The sequence below is a fragment of the Aegilops tauschii genome, chromosome 2 (assembly GCF_002575655.3).
Source record: "Aegilops tauschii subsp. strangulata cultivar AL8/78 chromosome 2, Aet v6.0, whole genome shotgun sequence".
In the NCBI taxonomy this organism is placed as follows: Eukaryota; Viridiplantae; Streptophyta; class Magnoliopsida; order Poales; family Poaceae; genus Aegilops; species Aegilops tauschii.
The window spans coordinates 287,980,493-287,988,897 of NC_053036.3; the positions used below are offsets into that span (position 1 = coordinate 287,980,493).

The 8,405-nt window shown below is 45.7% G+C and overlaps 1 long non-coding RNA gene across 1 annotated transcript; it reads right to left on the reverse strand.

Moving 5' to 3' along the window:
* Positions 1–2,899: 2,899 nt before the first annotated feature.
* On the reverse strand, positions 2,900–4,678 carry LOC120974519 (uncharacterized). The gene is made up of 2 exons (XR_005769902.3): positions 4,298–4,678; positions 2,900–3,261 (listed from the first exon to the last, which is right to left on the reverse strand). It is a non-coding gene; the product is annotated as an uncharacterized lncRNA (long non-coding RNA).
* Positions 4,679–8,405: the final 3,727 nt, after the last annotated feature.

The window sequence follows — 8,405 nt, forward strand, 5'->3', positions numbered from 1 at the left end:
CGATGCTCTAGAGTGGGGTGATACGTCTCCAACGTATCTATAATTTTTTATTGTTCCATGCTATTATATTATCCATCTCGGATGTTTTATATGCTATTTTATATGATTTTTGGGACTAACCTATTAACCTAGAGCCCAGTGCCAGTTTCTGTTTTTTCCTTGTTTTTGAGTTTTACAGAAAAGGAATACCAAACGGAGTCCAATTGACGTGCCAATTTTTGATGATTTTTTATGGACCAAAAGAAGCCCCTGAAGTAAAATAGTTGGGCCAGAAGAGCCCCGGGCCATCCATGAGGGTGGAGGGCGTGCCCTACACCCCTGGGCGCGCCCCCTACCTCGTGGATGACTCGGAGACCCCCCTGACGTGAGACCGACGCCAAAAATTCCTATAAATAAAGAAACCCCCTAAAAGAAACCTAGATCGGGAGTTCCGCCGCAGCAAGCCTCTGTAGCCAACAAAAACCAATCGGGACCCTGTTCCGGCACCCTGCCGGAGGGGAGAATCATCAACAGTGGCGATCTTCATCATCCCGGCACTCTCCATGACGAGGAGGGAGTAGTTCACCCTCGGGGCTGAGGGTATGTACCAGTAGCTATGTGTTTGATCTCTCTCTCTCTCTCGTGTTCTTGATTTGGAACGACCTTGATGTACCGTGAGCTTTGCTACTATAGTTGGATCTTATGATGTTTCTCCCCCTCTATCTCTTGTAATGGATTGAGTTTTCCCTTTGAAGTTATCTTATCGGATTGAGTCTTTAAGGATTTGAGAACACTTGATGTATGTCTTGCGTGGGATACACGTGGTGACAATGGGGTATTCTATTGATTCACTTGATGTATGTTTTGGTGATCGACTTGCGGGTTCCGTGACCTCGGGAATCTATGCATAGGGGTTGGCACACGTTTTCGTCTTGACTCTCCGGTAGAAACTTTGGGGCACTCTTTGAAGTTCTTTGTGTTGGTTGAATAGATGAATCTAAGATTGTGTGATGCATATCATATAATCATCCCCGCGGATACTTGTAGTGACATTGGAGTATCTAGGTGACATTAGGGTTTTGGTTGATTTGTGTCTTAAGGTGTTATTTTACTACGAACTCTAGGGCTATTTGTGACACTTATAGGAATAGCCCAATGGATTGATCAAAAAGAATAACTTTGAGGTGGTTTCGTACCCTACAATAATCTCTGCGTTTGTTCTCCGCTATTAGTGACTTTGGAGTGACTCTTTGTTGCATGTTGAGGGATAGTTATATAATCTAATTATGTTATCCTTGTTGAGAGAACTTGCACTAGTGAAAGTATGAACCCTAGGCCTTGTTTCAACGCATTGCAATACCGTTTTCACTCACCTTTATCATTAGTTACCTTGCTGTTTTTATAATTTCAGATTATAAAAACCAATATCTACCATCCATATTGCACTTGTATCACCATCTCTTTGCCGAACTAGTGCACCTATACAATTTACCATTGTATTGGGTGTTTTGGGGACATAAGAGACTCTTTGTTATTTGGTTGCAGGGTTGTTTGAGAGAGACCATCTTCATCCTACTTCTCCCACGGATTGATAAACCTTAGGTCATCCACTTGAGAGAAATGTGCTACTGTCCTACAAACCACTTCATTTGGAAGCCCAACAACGTCTACAAGAAGAAGGTTGTGTAGTAGACATAATGGGGGAGGGGCGTGGGGATAGGGATCTCTGGGAAAGGGGGCGTTTCACAGGCGTCATCTAAGAAACTCAGGGCGGCGAGGGTATGTATATCGGTGGGTAAACTACACGGGAAGACCGGCAGATGTTGACGATGGAGGCGGCGCGGCGGCGGCTGCGACCTAGCTAGGTTTGGAGCGAGGGAGGGGTGGTGTGTATGTGCGTGAGCAGGGGATTTGGGATATGTGTGGAGGGGGTTCAAGGTGGTGTTTGAGGAAATGCCGCGGGTACTGAAAATCTTATATTTACTAATTGGAGGCACCATACGAAACACCACATTAAACTGTGAAATTAAAGAAAATGAACGTCTAATTAATATATAATGCGTGTATAGCCGTTGGATGAAACATGCAGAGGCGAGACGACGTGCTCTCCTATCCCATGAGTATTTCTCCACTTGGAGTCCCCTATCCCACGTACACGAGCCTTCCTCCACTTGGACTCTTTCCTTTTCCCTTTAATAATCAGAAAGAAAAAAGAAGAAAATATGTGATTTGTTATGCACAAGACATCCTTCCATCGGTACCTGTCCATGTCGTGTCTCTCACGTTAATCCTAGGGAAAAAGCTGTAGAATAAAAATGTTGGCCATGCAATGTAAGATTACAACAGTGCTCACCGTGCCCCCACCTAACCAGCCACTTGCACCGAAGTAAGGAATCCTTGCATGCAACGTAAAATTACTACATTAGCAACTGTGCTTCACGTGCGTTTTGTGACTCCTGCATGAGCGATGTAAAAAAAGAAATTCCATGCTAGCCTATGCGTGTGTGCCTCGAGTTCAGCAAACTGCTGGCCAACTTAAGAAAATTAGGAGATTATGGACACGTTGTCCTAGTGACAACCACCCATGAAAGGATCTTGGCCGCTCGTGTAAGAAAATGGTAACCAGCGGAAGAAAAACAAGACTTGCAGGAAACCACTAATTGAACCAGCCAACATGAAAAAGATTGGGACCCGTTGTGAGAAATTGAGAGCTCACGTAAGAAGAATATCAGTAACACGCCGTATAATACTAAACTTTATCAACGCAATTATTTTATGGAAGATCTTCAACAAGGTGGAAATTCTCGTATTTCTTGTGTACATGTTCCTGAACACATAATGCATTTGTACGTTAATTAAGACGACCGATGTCTTGGCATGAGTAAATATAAGAATTCATTTTTATCATAATGCTTGACAATTCTAAAAAAATCATGATGCTTTACATCAAGAAGATGGAAGAATAAACAGATTCGGAAAGCAAATAACTATGATTCATTTGTTTCTTCCAAGAAAGTACTTCCACTGACCACTTGGCTTTGTTTCCATGGGCTTTTAACTATTGTGTCCAGAGAAGATGGCATACCATCAAACCACGCATGAATTCACAGCCAAAAAAGAAAGAAAACAATTCACACTGCAGCCACAATCTAGTGGACATCCAGCCAGATCAAGTGTTGTAGCCAGCTGAATCAGGATGGAGTCACTAAACAGGGATGCCTTAAATCTGGGACATAATGAGTTGGTATGTTTTGCTCATTTACCATCCACGACATCAAAAGCCTACAAGCGAAGTAACCATGTTAAACTTACAAATCCTAAACTGACAGTGATAAGAAGGGTTGGAAACATAAGGAAAGCAAGATCACATTATAAGTTTACCAACTACATTAATGGTATAGTCCACACAAAAAAACTACATTAACGGTAATATATTTCTGATTCACATTAGACAAGGTAGCGGTTCAATCAGCTCTAGAACAAATGTGTTAAGTATGAAAGTATTTTTCATAGTATTTGCATGTGCTACATTCTAATTTTTCTAGTGCAGGTGGCTCACTTCCCACCAAGACTAAATAGTAAGATAGATACTAAATATTCAGATCTAAATTTGTAGAGTGAGTAGCATGCCACAATAGGACATACAGATTACATTAAATCTCAAGTATTTATGCTCGTTTCAAGAGTCAGGGCCGTCTGCAGAAATTCGGGGCCCCGGTGCGAAATGTAATATGGGGCCCAAAAGTTTGCAAAACAAATGTATAACTAATATTACTAGACATAATTTCAATTAATTACATAGCTTCGATATGTGTTATTTAGTAAAGTATTTAGAAATAGATCATATAGTAATGCCAAAGAGTAAACATAGTACTAATTTTATTTTATTGGCGAATTGTACTGAAACAGTAAAATGACTATGTTGTACTGAAAAGCATCTTCCGTCTAGTATTTCTTGAAACAAATCTGTAAATCCATTGAGTCTATTCTCATAAAATAAAAATCGATGGAGTGTTTCTTGTAATGAAATATACTAGTAATGTACCAGAAGAGCCAAAGACGAAGAATTAGTACTAGAATTAAAAATTAGATCAGAGGTAATGTGTTTATCATATTAATTTTGATTAAAATCGAGTACGTGCCTAATTGAGCAGCACTACTGTACAAGTAGGGATTGCAGTGGATATGATATGGCAACAGCAAAAGAGAACCAGAATTTGTATCAGAAAATAGATTACCCAACCCTAAACAAAAGAGATTACCCTAACAAGTTTTTCGTCCATCTATTTTGATTCCCAGCTTATGGTTTACGGCTTACCTAGGAAGATATTCGGGGATGACCAAATGAGGCTGCCGCAGCAGGGATACATCCGGCGACGGAGGGCAGTACAGCGGACTCGCCGTGGCGTTCCGCCATCCATTGGCGGCTCGTCCGTTCTTAGAAGCAGGTAGACGGGTCTCCCTATTCGTGAAGTTGTTTTTTCCCAAGACAGAGACATATCTATTTGATCTCGTACATCCGGCTGGGCCCTATTGGCTGCGATTAGTGGAACTAGGGGCCTCAACGTAATGAGTTTCCGCTTCTGGTGCATCCGTCTGCAGTTTTGTTGCGATAGGATAACACGAGCCAGCTAAAAAACCAGCCATCCAGCGCATGAACCGGATCGTATATGTTTTTTTCACCGATCGGGGCCCCTACGATTTTGGGACCTGTGCGGTCGCACCGCTCGCACACCCTTCTCAACGGGCCTGTCAAGAGTGTGCCAAAACATAAGTTAAATCTTGGTAGTGACTGAAGCAGACTATTGGAATATAAATTCAAGAAGTAGGATTCTTCTGCTTTTAGTAATAAATGGCTGGCATGAATATCTTCGTAGCGACTATTGCATCACGTACTATGTCACATCCCTAGCCTTGCTATGCACTAGGCTAGCTTCATGTGTGCATCATGTTTAAATTTTGCCTAAACTTGAAATGGGGATGTTCAAACCCTAGCACCAAATGAAATCCAACTAGGATCACAATGAAATATTTTCAATGATCCCAAAATGCTTGGTAATGTTCATCATTTCTGATAAAGGTAAAAACCTCTGCCAAAAATGATAAACATATTTCTAGGTCATTTCTGGATTTTTGAATTAAATCATAAGTATTTGAATTTGGACTTTTGAATTCTATAAAATATCTTAACTGTCCAAATAGTCTTGAAAGCATTTGAGGGCTATTGGAGATATTTTCAAAAGTGCCCACAATTATTTTCAGGATCTTACAAAACGAATTAGTATTTCTTTTACTAATTCAAAACAGAGAAATAAAATAGGAAACAGAACAATTAAGAAAAGAGAGAGAAAGGAGTCTTACCTGGCGCTTACCTGGCCTGGCCCAGCACGGCCCAGCCCACTGGCCTGGTGCCAGTCATCGCCTACCTCTGCCAGTAGGTAGAGGAGGGACACCGCGACGCCGCCGCGCGCGCCACGGCGTCACCTGCTTGCCGCCCGCGCCTCTGGAGGATCCGGACGACGCCCACGTCGCCCGCTCGACCCCCTCGCTCTCTCCCTGGACCCCCTCCCCCTCCTCTGCTCCCTCTCGCGCGCACTCACCCGAGCGCAGCCGCAGCCGCCGCTCGCCGTAGCCATGGCCACCGGCCACCCCTCGCCCTGCCGATGAGTCCACGAGCTCCGCCTCGATGCCTTGAAGCTCCCCCTCAACGAGAGCATCGCCGGACGCCCTGTCGCCTCGCCATCGACCCGTCGTCTCCGCGCACGGCCGTGCATCGCCGCCGTCAAATCCGTCGCCGTCCGTGCCTTCCGAGCTCGGCGAGAAGCTCTTCGTGACCGCGGTGAGCCCCGGGTCATTTCCCCCCTAACCATGCCCCCGTTCGGCCGCCGTAGCCGTCGCCCCCTTGCTTACCATAGCCATCGCCGCACGGGCTCGTCGTCGGCGAAGCCCCGGGGACCAAATGGCCCCGCGTGTGCGTCCGTTGCACTCGCAACGCCCCGTGGAGCAACACTAGCGCGACAGCCAGCTCGTTTGCATGCCGCAGCGCTAACCCCGCATGTTCCCGAACTCCGGCCGCCGCCGCGAGCTCGTCTCCGGCGAGTACAGCGCACCCCAGTCGCTGCTGCCTACTCCGTTGGATGCGGACGAGCATGGGCTCCCTCCTGGTGCCCTCAGCGCAACCAGCCGCTGCCCCTAGCGCCACTCAGCGAGTCGCCGCCGCACTGGATGGTCGCCGGCGACCTAACTCCGGCTGTGCCAACGTGGCACGGCCATTAGGCGCTAACCCCGCTCCTTAAAACTGCCCACAACCACTGACAGTGGGGCCCAGGCCTGGTCAAACCTCAGTCAGCGCTGGGTTTGACCGGGATTAGCCCTGTGTCGCTGACGTGTGGCCCCCACACGTCAGGTTTGACCTGGGTCAACCCAGTTGACTGCTGACACAGGCATGACGCAGTGCTGACGCAATTAATCCTTTTCTGGATTTTCAGGAAATTCCAGAAAATCCTATAAACTTCTAAAAATCATAGAAAATCAACCATAACTCCAAATGAAATAATTTATATATGAAAAATGATCAGAAAAATCCAATCTATCCATCTGTACCATCTCCATGCATGTTAGAACAACTTATGACTACTGTTTAGGACAATTCAATTAAATGGCATTTAAGAAATCACATATGGAGTTTGAATTTGAATCTTTGATTCAAGCCAACTCCATTTAACTTGCTGCTAGTTGCATTAGCCCAAACCACAGCATATTGCCATGTCATGATCATGCATCATATTGTGCATTGCATTGATCGTGTTTCTTCTCTGTTTGCCGGTATTTGTCCCCTCTCGGTAGACGATGTTCCGGCGTTGTGATCGTTGACACTAATGAAGACTCAATGCTATCTTCAGAAGTGCCAGGCAAGCAAAACCCCCTTGCTCATTCCGATACAATCCCACTCTCTCGCTCATGCTCTCTTTTACTGCATTAGGACAACAACGATTCATCTGTTACTTGCTGCGGTAGCTGAACCCCTTTATCCTCTGCATGACCTGTCATTGCCACAGTAAATAGATGAAACCCACTAGCATGAGTAGGAGTTGTTTGAGCCCTGATGTGCCTACTCATTCATGCTTGTTTGTCACGCCTGCTATTGCTTAGAGTTGTGTCAGGTCTGGTTCATCGGGAATGAATTGGAAAGTGGTGAACATGTCCTACTGTGTGAGAGCTAAGTGTGTGAACACGATTTGGTAAAGGTAGCGGTGAGAGGCCATGTAGGAGTACATGGTGGGTTGTCTCATTGAAGCCGTCCTCAGGAACTGAGTTCTGTGTTTGTGATCCATGAACAGTTACTACCACGCATTGGAATGCTTAAGTGCCCCTCTCGACTTATTAATCAACCTGATCTCTGTCCAGGAGTTGCAACTAGTTTCTGGTGTTTGTAGGTAGTGTTAGTAGTCTACCAAGTGGCACCCGGTACAGGTGGGCTTGGGACAGACTAGGCACCGTGGCACGGTGTACCAAGCGTAGATCCATCTGTCGAGGTGGGCTTGGGAACCCTGTTCACATCGTTTGGGGCCGTGAGCGACACCCCGGCCGGATCTCCTTGCGGATGGAACCCGAATAGGCGATAAACCTGGACTAGAGACTTGTGTGGTTAGTCAGGTCGTGGCCGACTCCCTCGCCAGGCTTCCGCTTGAAGGTTGCCGAGGTACACGACGTGTACATGGTGGTAAGTGGCGAGAGCGTGTGTGACGAAGTACACCCCTGCAGGGTTAATATGATCTATTCGAATAGCCGTGTCCGCGGTAAAGGACTTCTGGGTTGCCTATAACAGTTCATAGACAAGTGAAAGTGGATACCCTAAAATGCGCAAGATAAGCGTGAGTGCTATGGATAGCGTTCTCGTAGGGAGACGGGAGCGGATCCATAGTGGAGTATTGATATGGTGAATATGTGGACTCGTGTGCGCCACCTCGAAAGAGTTTCTTGCAGTCGTGGTTCAGGATAGCCACCGAGTCAAAGCTGGCTTGCTGCAGTTAAACTCCACCACCCCCCCCCCCTTGTTGATACCGATGCATATGTAGATAGTTCTGATGTAATTCTTGCTGGGTACATTTGTACTCACGTTTGCTTATTTTATGTTTTGCAGAGAGACGACAGTCTCGCTAGTAGTTCCGTGTGGACTTCGACGTTTAGCTTGTTACCTCAGCTACGATCTTGTGCCCTCGGCAGGATCTGGTAGATAGTCAGGCTTCTCAGCCTTTTTCATTTGTAGATGTCTGTACTCAGACATGTTAAGCTTCCGCATGTGCTTTGATTTGTATGCTCTGAATGTTGGGTCATGAGACCCATGTTTGTAATACCTGGCTCTTCGGAGCCTAATGAATAAATACTCTGAGTCGTAGAGTCTTGTTGTGATGCCATGTTGTATT